We start from the raw sequence: 18,491 nt of genomic DNA, 5'->3' as shown, positions 1-18,491 counted from the left end.
TTGAGTGAAAACATAAAAGTCCATTTTCTGGCTAAACTAAAGGCCCTAAGGCAAAAAGGATTGAAATCTGTGATCACTTGTATTTCCCACTAAAAACCAATTTTTGAGCGAAAACATAAATGTCCATTTTCTGGCTAATCTAAAGGCCCTAAGGCAAAAAGGATTGGAATCTGTGATCACTTTTTTTTCCACTAAAAACCAATTTTTGAGTGAAAACTTAAAAGTCCATTTTCTGGCTAAACTAAAGGCCGTAAAGCAATAACTAGTTTTACCCACTTAAAACCAATTTTTGAGTGAAAACATAAAAGTCTATTTTCTGGCTAAACTAAAGGCCCTAAAGCAAAAAGGATTGAAATCTGTGATCACATGTATTTCCCACTAAAAACAAATTTTGAGTGAAAACTTAAAAGTCCATTTTCTGGCTAAACTAAAGGCCCTAAAGCAAAAAGGATTGAAATCTGTGATCACTTGTATTTCCCACTAAAAACTAATTTTTGAGTGAGAACATAAAAGTCCATTTTTTGGCTAAACTAAAGGCCTTAGGGCAAAAAGGATTGAAATCTGTGATCACTTGTATTTTCCACTAAAAACCAATTTTTGAGTGAAAACTAGTGAAAACAAAGTCCATTTTCTGGCTAAACTAAAGGCCCTATAACAAAAAGGATTGAAATCTGTGGTCACTTGTATTTCCCACTAAAAACCAATTTTTGAGTGAAAACATATAAGTCCATTTTCTGGCTAAACTAAAGGCCCTAGAGCGAAAAGGATTGAAATCTGTGATCACTTGTATTTTCCACTAAAAACCAATTTTTGAGTGAAAACATAAAAGTCCATTTTCTGGCTAAAATAAAGGCCCTAGGACAAAAAGGATTGAATTCTGTGATCACTTGTATTTCCCACTAAAAACCAATTTTTGAGTGAAAACATAAAAGTCGATTTTCTGGCTGAATTAAAGGCCCTAGAGTAAAAAGGATTGAAATCTGTGATCACTTGTATTTCCCGCTAAAAACTAATTTTTGAGTGAAAACATAAAAGTCCATTTTCTGGCCCTAAAGGCTCTAGGGCAAAAAGGAATCTGTGATCACTTGTATTTCCCAATAAAAACAAATTTTTGAGTGAAAACATAAAAGTCGATTTTCTGGCTGAACTAAAGGCCCTAGAGCAAAAAGGATTGAAATCTGTGATCACTTGTGTTTCCCACTAAAACCCAATTTTTGAGTGAAAACATAAAAGTCCATTTTCTGGCTAAACTGAAAGCCATAGGACAAAAAGGATTGAAATCTGTGATCACTTGTATTTTCCACTAAAAACCAATTTTCTGGCTAAACTAAAGGCCCTAGGGCAAAAACGATTGGAATCTGTGATCACTTGTATTTCCCACTAAAAACCAATTTTTGAGTGAAAACATAAAAGTCCATTTTCTGGCTAAACTAAAGGCCCTAGGACAAAAAGGATTGAAATCTGTGATCACTTGTATTTCCCACAAAAAAACATTTTTGAGTGAAAACATAAAGGTCCATTTTCTGGCTAAACTAAAGGCCCTAGGGCAAAAAGGATTGAAATCTGTGATCACTTGTATTACCTACCAAAAACCAATTTTCGAGTGAAAACATAAAGGTCCTTTTTCTAGCTAAACTAAAGGCGCTAAGGCAAAAAGTATTGAAATCTGTGATCACTTGTATTTCCCACTAAAAACCAATTTTTGAGGGAAAAAATAAAAGTCCATTTTCTGGCTAAACTAAAGGCCCTAGGGCAAAAAGGATTGAAATCTGTGATCACTTGTATTTTCCACTAAAAAGCTATTTTTGAGTAAAAACCTAAAAGTCCATTTTCTGGCTAAACTAAAGGCCCTAAAGCAAAAAGGATTGAAATCGGTGATCACTTGTATTTTCCACTAAAAACCAATTTTTGAGTGAAAACTTAAAAGTCCATTTTCTGGCAAAACTAATGGCCCTAAAGCAAAAAGGATTGAAATCTGTGATCACTTGTATTTTCCAGTAAAAACCAATTTTTGAGTGAAAACATAAAAGTCCATTTTCTGGCTAAACTAAAGGCCCTAAGGCAAAAAGGATTGAAATCTGTGATCACTTGTATTTCCCACTAAAAACCAATTTTTGAGTGAAAACATAAAAGTTCATTTTCTGGCTAAACTAAAGGCTCTAAGGCAAAAAGGATAGAAATCTGTGATCACTTGTATTTCCCGCTAAAACCCAATTTTTAAGTGAAAACATAAAGATCAATTTTTTGGTTAAACTTAAGGCCTTATGGCAAAAAGGATTGAAATCTGTGATCACTTGTATTTCCCACTAAAAACCAATTTTTGAGTGAAAACATAATTTTTGATCACTGTGATCACTTGTATTTTCCACTAAAAACCAATTTTTGAGTGAAAACATAAAAGTCCATTTTCTGGCTAAACTAAAGGCCCTAGGGCAAAAAGGATTGAAATCTGTGATCACTTGTACTTTCCACTAAAAATCTATTTTTGAGTAAAAACCTAAAAGTCCATTTTCTGGCTAAACTAAAGGCAAAAAGGATTGAAATCTGTGATCACTTGAATTACCCACCAAAAACTAAAGGCCCTAGTACAAAAAGGATTGAATTCTGTGATCACTTGTATTTCCCACTAAAAACCAATTTTTGAGTGAAAACATAAAAGTCCATTTTCTGGCTAAACTAAAGGCCCTAGGGCAAAAAGTATTGAAATCTGTGATCACTTGTATTTCCCACTAAAAACCAATTTTTGAGTGAAAACAAAAAAGTCCATTTCTGGCTAAACTAAAGGCCCTAGGGCAAAAAGGATTGAAATCTGTGATCACTTGTATTTTCCACCAAAAATCTATTTTTGAGTGAGAACATAAAAGTCCATTTTCTGGCTAAACTAAAGGCCATCAGGTAAAAAGGATTGAAATCTGTGATCACTTGTATTTCCTACTACAAACCAATTTTTGACTGAAAATATAAAAGTCCATTTTCTGGCTAAACTAAAGGCCCTAGGGCAAAAAGGATTGAAATCTGTGATCATTTTAATGAAAACATAAAAGTCCATTTTCTGGCTAAACTAAAGGCCCTAGGGCAAAAAGGATTGAAATCTGTTATCACTTGTATTTCCTGGCTAAACTAAAGGCCCTAAAGCAAAAAGGATTGAAATCTGTGATCATTTGTTTTACCCACTTAAAAACAATTTTTTTAATGAAAACATAAAAGTCCATTTTCTGGCTAAACTAAAGGCCCTAAAGCAAAAAGGATTGAAATCTGTGATCACTTGTACTTCCTGGCTAAACTAAAGGCCCTAAAGGATTGAAATCTGTGATCATTTGTTTTACCCACTTAAAACCAATTTTTTGAGTGAAAACATAAAAGTCCATTTTCTGGCTAAACTAATGGCCCTAAAGCAAAAAGGATTGAAATCTGTGATCACTTGTACTTTCTGCTAAAAACCTATTTTTGAGTGAAAACATAAAAGTCCATTTTCTGGCTAAACTAAAGGCTCTAAAGCAAAAAGGATTGAAATCTGTGATCACTTGTATTTTCCACTAAAAACCAATTTTTGAGTGAAAACATAAAAGTCCATTTTCTGGCTAAACTAAAGGCCCTAAATCAAAAACGATTGAAATCTGTGATCACTTGTATTTTCCACCAAAAACCAATTTTTGAGTGAAAACATAAAAGTCCATTTTCTGGCTAAACTAAAGGCCTAGGACAAAAAGTATTGAAATATGTGATCACTTGTATTTCCCACTAAAAACCAATTTTTGAGCGAAAACATAAAAGTCCATTTTCTGGCTAAACTAAAGCCCCTATGGCAAAAAGGATAGAAATCTGTGATGACTTGTATTTCCCGCTAAAACCCAATTTTTTAAGTGAAAACATATAAGTCCATTTTCTGGCTAAACTAAAGGCCCTAGAGCTAAAAGGATTGAAATCTGTGATCACTTGTATTTCCCACTAAAAAAATAAAAGTCCATTATCTAGCAAAGTAAAAGCCCTGAAACAAAAAGGATTAAAATCTGTGATCACTTGTATTTCCTACTAAAAACCAATTTTTGAGTGAAAACATAAAAGCCCATTTTTAGTCCTAAGGCAATAGGGATTGAAATCTGTGATCACTGTTGTTACTTATCAAAAATATATTTTTGGGTGAAAACATTGACTACCTATGTTTATAAGAGAAAAGTGTAATTGAAACTGCTTAAAGATCTAGAGCCGATCTTAATTGTATAACACGTTTTTCCCTTCGCAGACATTCCCTTACATTTGTTACAACAAATGGATGAGAAACTTTAAATTAACTACAATTGTTGACAAGACCAAAAATTTTACTTACAAAAAGCAAAATGAACTTTTTTTCGTATTATATGTACTTTTAACAACATAAAAACTCACTTGGCGATCTAGTTTTTAATTTAGGAAGAAAAAAAAAAACTAAATATTATGGTTTTCCACTATAACAACTGGAATCATATAACACGTACATTTGTTGCATGTTGCATATAAAAATATTAATGAAAAAATAAATATAAATAAAAAAGAAGAAACAAGTACAAGTGTTTTTTTTTCGAAACAATTGTATTCCACACAAGACTGACTCCCTCGCATGAGATCAACTTAAGACGAGTAAAAAAAATGAAAAAAAAAAAATCTCACAACTTACTGAGAAAACAGGGGCCATGTTATAAATTTTCTACTAAAACTCACTAGGCACAACGTCTTGACGTCTTGTTGTTTTTGTTTTTACGCTGGTAAATTACTTGTGGTTTCTTTTGTTTTCGATTTTAAATGAGATTTTCTACTTCAAACTACACGCATTTTCCATTGCCTGATGATGAGACCATTATAGTATTACTACATATATTACTTGTTCGTTACATTTTTAAAAACACTGGTGGTGGCCTTAAATATGAAAAAAGAAATCTTGGGATTTTTTTAAATTACAACATTTTTTTTTGGAATTTATATTGGTTTTCATTAATTAACATTGTACGTATGTGGTTTCTTTTATAAAAGTTCATTTACAAATTGTGGCCACAATTTGTTACTTTGTTTAGATCAACAAGAGAGTAATTTATTTTTGAGAAAATTATATAAAAACCAATTAGATCGAAACTGTTAAAGGCAGTAGGGTTAGTTAAAAGCTTTACCTAACTAACCTGAGCCCAGCTAAGAAGCTAAATTAATCACTTTGACAAAATCTATACGAGTCTTCTCTAACCAACCGGTCATTAATCAAATATTTGTGTAAATCGGAAAAAAAACAAAACTTCAAACAAAACCCTTTCACAACCTCTCTTCTAACCATTTACATTAACTAAATATATTATTAAATGTTAAAAAAATTCCACGAAATTACACCCAACAAAACGTTAAAAAACATCTTTTGATTTTCCCAATAAAATGGAACAAAAAATCAACAAGCAACGGGTTACCAACGCTTTCTTAAGAGTCACATTCATAAAGTAGAAGACGAAAAAAAAATCACAGCAAATAAACAAAATTAAAAAGCATATCTTAACAATTCTTAAAAGACCAAAAAAAAAAAAAAATCTCACACAGGTGTTCACAATCAATCAAAAAGTGAGATCACCCGTATAACAAAAACAAAAACAATATTTAATCATTTAAACAAAAGCGTAATTTACAACAACAGCCTAAAGAAAATACCAAAACCAAAAAGGCTTAAACTTAAGAACCCCAAACAAACTTAAAGTGGCACCCAAGTGAGAAGGCCCCATATAAAGATCATTCATCCAACCGTCTATATATTCATGGCAACAAACAAAAACAACCAACCGCTTACAAATAGTTGTTGTTACTCCAGCTCATTATTGTCGATAATGTTGTCTTGCCTTAAACATCTAAAGATACAAAATACATTTGTTGTTTTAATGGTGTTTACGCATGCGCGTTGATTTTTCATTAACAAATACAACAAAAACATAATGAAAAGATGATCGTTTTCGTAAAACCGTAAATGCATTGGCAAAACATTGTTGTAAGATATACGAAAATCTAAACTTCTAAAGATCTACAATAAAAGTTTAAAAATCTACTATTTGAAGTTAAATGTTACTTTTTGGAAAAGGTACTTATCGATGACAGTAGGGTATCGAACTCTATTGATTTGCTGGAACATCGTCGTAACGTGGGATGTATTTCACTGTTCTATCGATATTAAAATGGAATGTCTTCCTCTAAAATTAGGGAACTCGTTCCTGATACCCATATATTTTTACGCAGCGCACGACTGTCATGAAGAACACAGCCTTTGTGGTTGATTGGTCAGTGGAGGGCATAACACATTAAAGGTTGATGAGCTTTGCGATCGAGTGAATGGTTATCTCGAAGTAATATACAATTTCTTTACTAGACGTAACCTGAAACTATCACCAGCGAAGTCTCCAGCTACACATTTCACCACCTGGACGAAGGAGGTAAACTTGAACCTAGTCGTCTTAGTCAATGGAAATCAAATACCGACTGTGAACGACCCAAAGATTTTGCGGGTCAACTTTGACAGTCTGTTTATTTTCTCAGTTCATGCCACTGCAATTGTGCACAGATTGCGAAGTAGAAACAATGTCCTCAAAGCGCTAGCCGACAGCACGACAAAGAAACCTTGTTGGCTACCAATAAAACAATTACGCGATCAGTGGTTAATTATGCTGCTCCAGTGTGATCTTCTTCGCTGAGTGATACCCAGTGGAGAAATATTCAAAGCTGCCAAAATGCTTCCCTACGGACTGTAACGGGCTGCATGCAAATAACCTCAGATAACAACTTACACTAGAAAACGAAGGTTCTCCCAGTCAATGAACACAGTGTCATGCTGACTAAATAGTTCCTCCTGGAATGTCACCGGAGGAGTCATCCCAACTTTAGCATCACACAGATGGATGCTCTCCCGAGGCATGTGTACGAGGACAGTATACAGTATAAATATCGCATGAATTTTGTTTTTGGAGGCCACCCACAATGCACTGCATGAGTAGGAGTCTGGTCTAAGAAAAAAAATTAAGACACAGAATCTAATTTTAACTGTTAACTTTTTTGAAGTTTAACCAGGACTTCGATAAGATTTACCATTGAAGTTGTATTTAGATCTTTACTAGACCTTGGCTTAACTACTTGTACTTCTTAAAGATCTAGGATTGAACCTTGGCCTTCTTTAGAATTTTAAATTAAGTCTTAACTGTGGCTTCTCGAACTTTTTAAGGATCTACGATTAAAGCTTCTTAAAGCTCTTCGATTAAATCATTTTATGATTGAAGCTTAACTGGCACTTCTTTATTATTTACAATATAAAGTTTATTTTGACGGTTAACTGGAACTTCTGAGGGACCTACGACTAAAGCCCGTCTATGAGTTCTAAAAGATCTAGAATTTTTCTATGATTCAAGAAACTTTCTTCAAAAAAATCTACGGATAAATCTTAACGGGGAGTTATTAAAGATTTACAATTATCTGCAACTATATTTAAAATGGAGTTTAATCTGAAATGAACGTCTTAATTTGTACTTTCAATAATTATATCATTGCAGCTTAACTGAGACATCTGAAAGACCTAACCAGTTTTTAAATATCTACGTTTTATGCTTAACAGGTTCCTTTTTAAGATCTACTATTAAAACTAAACTGTGTTAACTGCAATTTCTTTAAGATCACCGATTGAGGTTTGACTGGGACTTTTTAAAGTACTACAAGTGTAGTTTAAGAAACCCCTGTTCTTACTTATGAAATTGATTTTCTTAAAGGTTTACGATTGAATCTTAACTAAAACTTTCTAAAGATCTAAGATTGAAGCTTCATTGGCACCTTTTAAAGGTTTATGTTTGGAATACAAGTAGGATTTCCTAGGACTTTTTTTCTGATCTAGGATTAAGTTTAATTACGGCTTTACAGTGATCTACGATTGAAAATTAATTGAGACTTTAAAAGATCTACAAGTTGAGCTTAATTTCCTCTTCTAACAATCTTCGAACAATTTTAAACTCGGATTTCTTTCAGATGTGTCATCTTTCAGATCGACGATCTTAATATTTCCATGGCTCTTTTTAAACCGACGATTGAAGATCAACTGAGACTTTTTAAAATCTACAAGTAAAGCTTAAGATCTGAAAAAAACTTAAAAAGGATTTTTTCAAATGTACGTTTAAAATTTAAATACATCTTCTTAACGATATATGAGTTTAGTTTGGATGTGACTACTTAAAGTCTAAACAAAAAGTAAAGATTAGCAGCGACTTCGTAAGGAGTTGAACCTACTTAAATACCTGTGACTGAAGACATTCGAAACAGATCGTACATTTAAAACTACAGAATGGACAATATTTACTTTAACTTGTAGTACATGAAAAGCTCTTATGATGATTGATTGTTTCAAAATTCTGCTTGTGATCTTGACTAAACTATCTCCTCCTTACTTTAAAAGTGAATAATCATGAAGCTTTTAATTTGTGATCACATACATTTTTTATAATTATAAAATGTTGTTTTTTATTTATAAAAGTTTGTAAAATACTAACAACAATTTTGGAATTCTCCCAATTTTTCACCATTTTGCGGCAAACGATCTTCTACGTACATATGGATATGCGCACTTGCATCATTCACGCATTGTTGTGTTAATTAATTAATTTTATTGCCTTTTATTTTCTAGCTGCTGTTGTTGTTGTCATGCTGATGATGATCAAACGAACACCTGCAAATATCAACTGTCTACCTTTGGATGTCTAGTCTATTGTTGTCAGTGTCGTCGTCGTAGTCGCAGTCGATCATCAAAACAATTCAAATTATAAAGATGCGATCATCATCTTCATTAACATTTGTTTGTAGCGCCGTTGAAAATAACAAAAAGAAATATCTGAAAATAGTAGAATAAAAAAAGCTTTAAACAGCGGGTGTTGAATATTTTTCGTTTTAAATTAATTAAAAATTAATTTTATTTTATTTTCTCGTTTTGTAACATTTTCCTCATTAACAAGTGTTTCTTTTTGTTTTTTTTTCAATTTTAATTTTCACTTTGTTAACTTGGTCAAAATGTTATAATTAAAATTTCATCTCTATAAATGGCTTTTTATTTGTTATATATTCCTTTCAGGCTTATAATGACACTGAAACGCCATTTTAGTTTAATAGCATTTATCAGTTTAATTGTTAGTGATCGTCATTTACACATCAATAGTATGAGTTAGGTCAAATGTTTTATAAAGCGAAACGATCGTTTGATCGATCAATGTTGTGGTGAATCAATCATTTTGTTCGTTTGTTATACTTATATCAAGATCGCTATGGCTTAGATTTGTTACTGATTTACAAAATTTAGAGCAAGACATCCAAACTTGAATCTGATTCGTTAAACGATTTTTGAGATTTTTCAAGACCCTTTTAAATCGCTCTAAGACCTTCTATGATTCACTTTCTTTGTTTCTTGATTTGTTTTTCTTCTCCTCTTTCTTTCCATTTATGGTTGGGCGTTGGTATTTTGATTTTAATTTACATACAACCACTGCTGTCATATATAGAGTTATGTCTATGTCCAAACCTATGTATGTTCAATTTGTCAATATTTATTTATTTTATAAGTAATAAATCGGCAAATATCAAAGTACTTAGTATTTTAATGTATTTACGATCTAAAAAACAATTTGAATAAAAAGGTCAAGTTTGTTTGATTTTTTTTATTGCTGGATAAAGAAAATTATTAAAATATTTATTACGCACAACTAATTGCAAATTAAAATTTGTTATACAGGTTGATGTGTTAATTGAACGTTGAATACATATATTAATATAAAAAACACACAATTATAAATAATGTTATGGAAAGTGTTAAGGTAATTGGATGATAGCGCAACTTAAAAGAAGTTAAACCTGGGATCGAATTACCTTAAACGCCATCGAATTAGTTTTCGTATCGAAAATACATTTTGATATTGAAATTCTGCTATAAAGTACTAGGTTGATTTGGAATGTTATCATAAATACCAGGAAAACTACAATCAATTTTTCTCGATTCTAATATGGTAATTCGGTTCTTGGTATTGAATGAAACAATTTTTCATAAATACCAGGAAAACTACAATCAATTTTACTCGATTCTAATGTGGTAATTCGGTTCTTGGTATTGAATGAAACAATTTTTCTAATACCTGGAAACCATTATCTTGTTGATGAGTCTCAAGAAGTATAGTTTTCAGTATTCTTGTGTGGTGGACTGGAGGTCCCCCACCCACCTGCGGCTCTGACAAAGAAGCTCTCAGCGGGTATTATAGAGGCATAGGTGTAACTTTGTGCTCCTACATGATATTCCATTAGTCAATGTGGTTTAAATGTCTTGCCATGTTTTTAAATCAATTCTCTTTGCCTCGAACAGTTTCACTATTGAATGGTTAACTTCCTTAAGTTCCCCGCCCTTAAAAACAAGTAAATTAGATCCTTTGTAACCAAAAATCTCCAGGATACCTTCTTTAAGCTTTTCGGGCCGTAATAGCAAGTGATTAAGCGATATTTAAATTAATAATTCCCGATTAGCCTTAGTCCCGCAAAAGAAGTCGATAGCCTTAAACTTTTCGGCTGATAATTCCCAGTTCAGAAAGTATATTAACATTTGGATGCGTTTCAATACCTCTTACTTACACATTTCGTTATGTTCCCCCCGGGGCATGTTACCTCAATTGCAAGTGAATTAGCCATATCTTAATCAATAATCCCCGATTAGTCTGGTTCCCCTATGATGCAAATCTTTGTGCCGCAAAACAAGTAGATAATCTCATAGGCTTAAACTTTTCGGCTGATAATGCCAATTTCAGAAAATATGTTAACCTTTACATGCGTCAGATTCATTTCCCCCTACCTTGATTGCAAGGTAGGGGGAAATGAAATTGCAATTAGCAATATTAAACAGTGAATAAGCAAATTAAAAGTCCCCCGATAAGCGCGGTTCCCCTACAATGCAATTCTTTGTGCCGCAAAACAAGTCGATAATCACTTAGACTTAAACTTTTTGGCTAATAATGCCGATTTCAGAAAATATGTTCACATGGGCATGCTTCAGATTCTTATTTTATACATTCCGCAATGTTTCCCCCGGGGCGTGTTAGCTTGAAGAAGGACACCATCTTGGTGGAATTGCAATCGTGTGGAAATGACTTATTCCAAATACCTCTAGTCTGCCAGGACAATAAACTAGTGATTGATCAAATGCATCATCGACCTTTTCTTGAAATGATTTAACAAGGGGTCGAACCATAGAACCACAAAATCTGGTGTTACGGGAGGACAGTTGCCCAGTTGACTTTGTCCTGGCTGGTCGAGGTTTCTGTGGGATCCACATAGTGGCTGTGATTTAAACCCAAGATGAAATTTTCCAAGAGCGGTACAAACCACAGGCCCAGGCTGTGGATTCGTAAAATATTCGAATTGAGCTGATAATGGAAAGATTGGGAATGTGTTGGTGTAAGACATACCATTGGATACATGTATCTGATGGACGAAGGGATCCTGAATTGTATTTTTTATGACGTCGGAAGGAAGTAGTGCTGGTTGAAGTGTCGGTGGAGTTGTTTAAGACGTTGTGAAGTTGCCGAAAAAACATCTCAGTAGTATGGTCGGGCGACTTTAAAAGGGATAGGTTTTTCGATAATGGCAATGTTTGTAGGGACATGGCATTCCTTATAGCATCAATAGGATGATTTCATATGATGTTGGGACTGCTCCTTCTATCGGCTCTTACTAGTGAACGTATTTTCCTTTGTCAGGATTAAATCGACCACATTTCCTAAGGGGACTATTATGGCAAGAGATTGGCAAGAGATTGCACGCACGCATACTGGACCTTAAATTCCGTGTATTGTGTAAAAATCACAATGGGGCTTTGAGAGACCTACACGATAGATACTTACTTAAAGCACTTAGTCATTCATTCTGTAATGTTAAGGACTTCCGTCTAGAGGCTATTGCGTTCTCGTAAGTTTCGTAATATCATGCCGCATGTTTCGGCTCTAATTTAACATTGGACCATGATTATCTTTAAAATAATATCTTACAATTATCGTACAATATGTCCTCTATACTCTGATTATATTTTCCACCTTTTCGGTCGATCAGGTAATTACGTAAAACACTTCGTCATTCATTCCTTAATGTTAAGGCCTGGAGGCTAATGCGTTCTCGTACTTCTTGCAATATCTTGCCGCATGTTTCGGTTCTAATTTAACATTGGATCATGATTATCTTAACAATAATATCTTACAATAATTGTACAATATGTCCCCTATACTCTGATTATATTTTCCATCATTTCGGCCGACAATCGGGTGAATTACAAAAGTGTGATAAAGCAAGAGATGACCTCAATTAATAAATTATATGCCTCTGGAGACATATGTATATTCAAATATGTACAAAAATGTGGGTGCTCAGCACACGCAAATACAGACAAACATCTGACATTAGTCAGACGTCTTATAATTGTCTGACATCAAAGTGGAAAAGTATTTTCATTGATTCTGCACTTAGTCTTCGGATGCGGCTATGTGAATGAATTATTGTTTTTAATTTCGACAAATTTAGAAACATAATTTAAAACAGTAGTTTAAATGTATCCGCCAAATAAAGAAACGAACGCGACAACAGAAAAGAAGATTCTTTTGAAATGAATGAATGCAGGCAAGTTGTTCGTATGTACATATACATCGGAATACATTATCTAGGCAAATGTACTCTGCTGATCGTATGATTTAAATGTAAATGGTGTATAATTTAAATGCAGACAAATAAATAAATGCGAGTGAAAACAAAAAAGTTAAATAAATGAATGAATAAATAAAAATATGTGCATATAGAAAATTTACAGCAACAACTACAAAAATAGAGTTCTCTGACTTATAAAATAAAAAAACATACACAAACATAAATAAATTTAAGCAACAACCGGACGCACGTGTTCAATTTGAATTCAAAAGCTTTTTTTTGGCGCAAAACAACGATAAACAGCCAACAATCAAAAATCAACAACAGCTACAGAAGCAACAAATATTATTACTTAGCACCAACAAACTAAATGTAAATATGTTGATCATGACGATCATGATGGCAATGATGACGACTGAGGCAGCACCTTAAGCCAGCAAGCAAACAGCTCCGCTATAAACCACCGACATTGATAGCGAGCGACCACCACCATTACACATGTTTTTATTTTCCTTTTGCCTGAGAACTGCGGAAATCATTTATTGCATTTTTTTCATATTCAAACTTTTGGTTTTCTTTCATATATGTATATTTTTTGGGAAATGCTAAAGCAGCAGTGTGTGGTGTAGTCATCCAACCAAACCATAAGATTGTCTTCATATTCTTAAAGAAAGAAACGAATATATTGCTGTTCGTTTATATTGTAAGAAAATATTGCATTTAAATGAAACGCCAACTACTTGTACGTATAAATTGCAATCGTTAGTTAACAGCCGCAAATTGGCAGGGCCTCACCGCCATAACAAATTTACAAACATTCATAAATGTCTGCCAAGCCACCCATATTGACGGTTTTATTTGCACTATAGACTTTTTGATGAGGTCGTTTTAAAAATTAAAAAAAAAAGAAGCATCAAAAAGAGTTAAGTGACTATTTACTATATGACCTCGTTCCGCTTTACAGTTCTTAATTTTGATCAATATTTATTTTAATTTCAAAATCTAAATTCCTAGTTCATTCAAGACCAAAATACCGACAAGGGATGATGAATGGGCAGCGAATACTGTCCTAAGGGACGACGCGATCTCAATCTACACAGATGGCTCAAAGATAGAAATTGGTACGGGATCGGAAATCTTCTCCGATGATCTAAATCTTCTACTGTCCTGACATCTGCACGGTCCTTCAGGCAGAGATATATGTCATCTATACTGCCGCGAGAACAATCCGGGAACTAAATATCGAAAATTCGACTATGCATATATACTTGGACAGCATTGCATCAATCAAGGCTCTTAACTCCAACGTCATTAAGTCGGAATGTCTTCTAAATTGCATTCAATCGTTGGCACAACTGACACAACATCACGTTGAGTTGATGTGGGTTTCAGGACATGAGGGCATCCGGGGAAATGAAATATCTGATGAATGCGCAAACAAAGGGTCGTCCCTGGACTTCACCCTTGCGCAAAAGGATATTCACGCTCCCCTGACGACCCTATCAAAACTGATAGGTGAATAGGCTCTAAGTGAGACGGAACTCAGCTGGTCAAATATCACCACTTGTAGAATATCGAGACTTTGACAACAGATAGGACTAGGACTCTCTTATCTCTTGATAAGAAATCGATTAGGCTTCTAACTGGTATAATTACTGGGCACTGTATAATTGGACATATGTCAGAACGTATGGGCTACCCAAATCATAGCCACTGTAGAAGCTGTTTGAACGAAGAGGAAGTAGAATCGGTACAACAGCTGGTTTATATGGAGACCAAACGATCCAAGTAGTCTACGAAAATTATAGATTTTGACATTACTTTTAGGTATCCGATAGTACTTTAGCCTAGTTGTAGCCCTCGTAATCGCCGCTTATGTCCCACTATCTCTTTACCCAAATAAGGGTGATAATTAAATGTCTCGCTATCACGCCATCAGCATGACATCGTTTACTCTGATATTTCTAATAGATGTCCCATAGTACATTAGTCAGTATGCTGCAATCTTAATTGCTGATATTTCACCATCATTACGACAGAGAATTTTGATATACTACTGTTCGTTGAAGATCACATTCTTTGTTTTAGAACGATCGATCGATTGAGAAAAGGATCCATTAGTTTCCTTTAAGAAAAAAGACAGTTCAATAATCAATGACATTTTTGGGATCCGAAGTGAATGGCCACTGGAATTGAACTTCTACTTACTAGCGAGGCAGCCAGACTGAGCTGCAGTGCACATTGTCAAATTATTTCGAAATAGTAGATCCACCGGTAGCTAGATGATCACAACAAACAAGTTGACCTAAGACGATCGATCGATTGAGAAAAAGATCCATTAGTTTCCTTTAAGAAAAAATACAGTTCCGGAATACAATAATCAATGGCATTTTTGATATCCGAAGTAGATGACTACTGGAATTCAACTTCTACTTACTAGCGAGGCAGCCAGACTGAGCTGCAGTGCACATTGTCAAATTAATTGGAAATGGTAGAACCACCGGTAGCCAGTTGATCGCAACTAACAAGTTGCTTTAAGACGATTTCATTACCATTATCAATAAGAAATATCGTACATTGTATGAATGATTAGGTTTTTTTTCGGACCAAGAAATCGTTTCGTTATACATATGAAATTGTATTCGAATTAATAATATTTTGTATTATACAAGAAATTTTCGTAAATATAATGAAATTTGTAAATATATGAATTTTATTAGTGTAGGAACAAAATTTTATGTAATTTTATAAGAATCAGCCTATAACCAGTCTATAAGTCATTATCAACAGATGTTTTTTATAGTATAGTTTATAGTTTTTAATGTTTTATGTCAATCTAATATTAAATTTTTCATTTCTATTTCAGCTTCTTCATTAACTATAGCCAGGTATGTTGAAAAAGCCTTGTAAATATAAATTTATACATATATTTTATTTTTTAAATTTGTTTTTGTAAAATTTCAAATAAATATCACACAAACTAATGTTCGTATGTAAATTATTTGTTACATACGTTAAATAGTTGTAAATGAAAAAAAAAAAAATTGTAAATAATTACACTCTCGTAATAATTAACTATTCAATTAACGTTTGTTTTTGTTTTGTAATTTACAACGAAATATTTAATTATGGAAAATTGTGACGAAATTATTACACACATTCAATGAAAGTGCAGATGATTTAAACAATTGATTGTTTTGGAATAACATTTACAAAATTTTTGGGAAACTAAATAAAAATCTATAAAATTTTTGTATATAAAAGTATGAATAGAGGATCGGTCAAGTTTAGTTTAGTTTTTTTCTAGCTTCAGATTAGTTCGTTTCAGGTCCCTGATTGTACTTTATAGCAGATTAAGGTATTAATGTTGAAATGTGATGACCTGCCATGATTGGCCAATGTCACGGTGACCTCTTTCAACCACAATTTACCAAAGCCCCATTGTGTTTCTCACACGCAGGTGGCAATTTACGTATATGGAATTTCCGGTCCAGTATACATGACAAGTGTCATGAGCCCCGTTGGCGAATGACAAGTTTCTTGAGCGAAGCTCATGCTAATCCTGACAAAGGAAAATGCAATCCCTGATTACAGTCCCTCGAAGTAGCGGACCCAACATTAGGTGAAAATACCCTCTTGATATTAGTGTTCCACAACCATTCTCATTATCTAAAAACTCACCTGTTTGTATTCTTGAACCTCTTCAAGTCGCTCAACCTGACTTGTTGTTATTTCGGCAACAGTACCTAGAGGATGCATTTAGAAGTAAGTAATTGTCATTGTCCCAACAAACATTCTCATTATATGGACTTCTTCAAGTCGCTCAACCACAAGCTAACCCTGACAAAGGAAAATGCAATTACTGGTAAGAGTTTCTCGAATGAGCGGACCCAACATTAGGTAAAAATACCCTCTTATTGTCATTGTCCCAACGAACATTCTCATCATCTAAAGACTCATCTCAATGTATCCTTGGCCTAACCTGACTTCTGTTGTTTCGGCAATAGTACCTTGAGGTCGCAATTGGTGGTTTAATTGTTTCTGTGGCCACAGAGACATACGATGAATCGTTCCCACGACAGTGGGAACGAATGACCAGATTATCAATCGCTTAACGATTGCCAACTCAGCAATAGCTATATCAACCGGAAGTTTTTCCCCCAGGGAATGACACCCAGTCACAACCAATCTGTTGCAACAACTGTAAAGAAAATCGCCAATAAATTAAAAATTGAGATATTACAACTCCACAATATTTCAATTAACTCAACTGACAATTAAAACGTCACTCCTTCCGTCATTCCGACATCTCCACAAATAAAACTAAAGATCCTTCTGGTAGATATAAGTATCAGATGGTTGATCTCACTCCAACACGTATTCAATCTTTGCATTATCAACTGACCAGCCAGCATAATGTTTTACGGCAACTGGCCACCCGTAGTACCAGATTATGTAGTACTCTGCATGCCCTGGGGGAGTAGATTATGATATAAAACAGATCTATAGCTGATTTTTTGTTTTTATGGAATTTTTTAGGGATCTACCGTACATAATTGATTGTAAATAAGAATAATGATAATGGTATAAAGTTCAGTGTAGCGTTCCTTTTTAGACGATTGAATACGTTTAAATCGCTGGACAGTATTATGTATGTTTTTGAAAAGTTTCACATAAACAATATCAATGCATTATTCTATAATATCAGGTGTTATTTCGTTGTTGAACATTGTATACAATTAATTAACAATAATATTATACAAGTCATTTGATGTAAATAATTTTAATATACATCAATAGTTTCTAGCGATATCTGAAAAAGAAACAATACTAAAATCATGGGTCCATTTATTAATATGTCTTTTAGATGGCTGAACAGCCATTTGAATTTCTAACTGACTAATTTACATCTCTTCAATCGCTTCTTTAAGTTGTTACGAAACCCATTAGATTAGTTTAGACATTGTAGCACCTTTTCAATTCTTACAATTCCCATTAACTTTTATTTAATTTCATTATCTGTTCATATTTAAATTTATTTAATTTTGTAGTAAATAAATAAGTTTTTTCATTAGAAAGGCGAATCTTCAAAACAATTTGCATATTAAATGATTTTTGTAAGAAAAAAAACTTTAACAATTCACTATAATTCCCCATACGGTACCAGTAACACCCCACTTTTAACTGCTATTGTGACAATCAAATTTCAAGGGAATTTCCATTTGCATTGAAATAGATAAAATTTTTAGATTTTACAAATATATTAAATTAATTGCTATACACTTCACGATTAACAGATGTTTTTAATAAATTTTACTTAAATTTGCATAAACGATTTAAAAATTTGCAATTAATGATGGAAGTATTACGAGGAAATGATTGTGAAAGAATGACACTTTTTAAAATTGGGGAAGATTAATGCAAATTTTATAGTCCATGGTCTTTTTCATACTCAAAGCTGTGGACTAGTCTATAGTCCTGTAGCCTATAGTCCTGAGCACAAGCTTTGTATGGACATACAAACAGACAGAAGGGCGGATTTAGCTTTATCGACTAGACTAGACTACAAACTAGATTATCGACTAGCCTATAGACTAGACTATAGACTAAACTATAGAACAGATTATTGACTATATTATAAGTAGATTAGACTGTAGACAAGACTATAGACTAGACTATAGACTAGACTATAAACTAGACTATAGACAAGACTATAGACTAGACTATAGACAAGACTATAGACTAGACTATAGACTAGACTATAGACAAGACTATAGACTAGACTATAGACTAGACTATAG

General features: G+C 33.4%; 1 long non-coding RNA gene across 1 annotated transcript in view; it reads left to right on the top strand.

Annotated features, from left to right (window-relative positions):
• LOC124420351 overlaps positions 1-18,491 on the top strand; it is a 94,548-nt gene that overhangs the window by 31,594 nt on the left and 44,463 nt on the right. Inside the window, exon 2 of the long non-coding RNA XR_006941138.1 lies at positions 15,557-15,578. This is a non-coding gene — a long non-coding RNA (uncharacterized LOC124420351). The remainder of the gene's footprint in view (positions 1-15,556; positions 15,579-18,491) is intronic.

The sequence above is a fragment of the Lucilia cuprina genome, chromosome 5 (assembly GCF_022045245.1).
Source record: "Lucilia cuprina isolate Lc7/37 chromosome 5, ASM2204524v1, whole genome shotgun sequence".
Lineage (NCBI taxonomy): Eukaryota > Metazoa > Arthropoda > Insecta > Diptera > Calliphoridae > Lucilia > Lucilia cuprina.
Note: the sequence above shows the minus strand (reverse complement) of the source record. Positions and strands in the feature narration are given on the sequence as shown.